Below are 2,488 nucleotides of genomic sequence, written 5' to 3' on the forward strand. Positions count from 1 at the left end.
GATAATCATGAACACCAGTCTCACTTCAGCCCAGAAGTGGGCTGGAGGAAGACAGCTGGTCTGACTGCAGGCCCCACCCACCAAAGAAAACTTCTCAGAGCACAACACAGATAAAGCATCCTACAGTTTGGTGCTACTGCAGTTCTGGCAAATGCCCAGTCTGTCTCAACACAAATCCAAGGAAGCCCCTGATTGGCCCACTAACAACACAGGGAACAAACCCTGAAGACAATATGTAAAGAAAGCCATTTTAGGTTAATGGACTGAAGGCAAACACAACTCAGATATAACAGTAGGGCACATGCAACACACAAGAGATACCCCTGAAGTGCCAGGTTCTGGTGAACAGGAGAAATCATACTGCAGGGCACTACAGGTCCTATTTTGCATAAGGCCACTACTTTCAAGAGCAGGAGATATAGGTTATTTTCCTAAAAATAGAAACAGACAGAGTTAGACAAAATGAGGATACAGAAGAACATGTCCTAAATGAAAGAACAGGGCAAAATCAAGACAAGAGAGCTAGTATATAGCTATGTAATATGCCTGACATAGAAAGTAATGGTAATAAAGATACTCCCTGGAGTTGGGAAAAGAGTGCACAACATCAGTGAGGCCCTTAACAAAGATAGGAAACATAAAAAAGGAACCAGAGATGAAGAAATCGATAACAGAAATAAAAAATACACTAGATCAAATATACAATAGACTAAAGGAAGCAAAAGAACATATCAGTGACCTGAGGGACAGAATAATAGAAAGCAACCAAGCCGGATAGGAAAGAGAGAAACAAAATAAAAATGATAATAGATGCAGGGAACAACATTGACATCATCAAGGGTAATAACATTCCCATTGTAGGGATGTGAGAAGAAGAGAGAAAAGGAGGTCAAAAAAAATGTACTTGAAAAAATAATAGTTACTCCCCAAATCTGGAAAAGAAAGTAGAAATTCAGATCCAGGACATACAGAGAGCCCCTAACAAATCAACCCAAGGAAGTCCACACAAAACATATAGTAATTAAAATGCAAAAGGTAATGATAAAGATAATTTTGAAACCAGCAAGATAAAAGAAAAAAATATATATACAGAGGAAATTCCATAAAGCTATCAGGTGATTTTCCAGCAGAAACTTTACAGTCCAGAGGGGAGTGGCAAATATATTCAAAGTGCTGAAAGAAAACAAACAAACAAACAAACAAACAAACCCAACTTGCAGCCAAGAATACTCTATCCAGCAAAGCTATCATTCAGAATAGGAGAGATAAAGAGTTTCCCAGACAAAGTTAAAGCAATTAATGGCCACTAAACCATCCCTACAAGAAATGTTAACGGGAATTTTTCGAGTGCAAAGAAAAGACCACAAGTAGGAGTAAGAAAAGTAGGACGCACAAAATCAGTAAAATAAATATATCTATAAAAATTAGGCAAAGGATTCGCAAAATAAAAGGATGCAAAGGATAAAGAAGATCTGAGATGGATATAATAGATTATTCATCCTTAAAAAATGAAATTTTGCCATTTATGACATGGATAGAGTTATAGAGTATTGTGCTAAGTGAAATAAGTCAGTCAGAGAAAGACAAATATCATATGATTTCACTTATATGTGGAGTTTAAGAAACAAAACAAATAAACTAAAAGAAAAAAAGGGAGAGAGAGAAGCAAACCAAGAAACAGATCCTTAACTGTAGAGAAAAAACTGATGGTTACCAGCAGAGAGGAGAGTAAGGAGATGGGTCAAATAGGTTATGGGGATTAAGGAGTACACTTATTGTGATGAGAACTGCGTATTGTATGCAAGGTTTGAATCACTATATCATACACCTGAAACTAATATTACACTGTATGTTAACTAACTGGAATTTAAATAACGACCTAAAAAACAAGGTAACAGTGGTTTTGAATGATACACTGGACCAGATGGATCTAACAGTATATTCAGAAAATTCCAGCCTAAAACAGAAGAATACACATTATTTTTCAAGTGTGCATGGAACATTCTCCAGAATAGAATACATATTAAGTCACAAAAGAGGCCTCAACAAATTAAAAAAGACTGAAGTCATACCATGCATCTGTTCCAATCACAATGCAATGAAACTAGTGTGCTTATTTCAGCAGCATATATACTAAAATTGGAACAATACACAGAAGATTAGCATGACCCCTACAAGAGTGATGACACAATGCTATGAAATTAGAAATCAACTACAAGAAAAAAACTGGAAAGAAAAATGTATATTTGGAGGTTAAATAACATGCTACTAAATAGTTAATGGGTCAATAAAGAAATCAAAGAGAAAATTAAAAAAATATATGAAGAATAAAAATGAGAATACAATGGTCCAACATTTTTCAGATGCAGCAAAATTTGATCTGAGAGGGAAGATAACAGCAATGCAGGCCTACCTTAAGAAGCAAGAAAAAAATCTCAAATAAATATCCTAACCTTATGCCTAAAGGAGCTAGCAAAAGAAGAGCAAA

At 35.6% G+C, this 2,488-nt stretch overlaps 1 non-coding gene across 1 annotated transcript; it reads left to right on the forward strand.

The window, feature by feature from the left end:
• The first annotated feature begins 2,109 nt into the window (after positions 1–2,109).
• Positions 2,110–2,217, forward strand: LOC125165044 (U6 spliceosomal RNA). The gene has a single exon (XR_007151947.1). It is a non-coding gene; the product is annotated as a U6 spliceosomal RNA (small nuclear RNA).
• The last annotated feature ends 271 nt before the right edge of the window (positions 2,218–2,488 follow it).

This window comes from Prionailurus viverrinus, chromosome B1, assembly GCF_022837055.1.
Source record: "Prionailurus viverrinus isolate Anna chromosome B1, UM_Priviv_1.0, whole genome shotgun sequence".
NCBI classification, from domain to species: domain Eukaryota; kingdom Metazoa; phylum Chordata; class Mammalia; order Carnivora; family Felidae; genus Prionailurus; species Prionailurus viverrinus.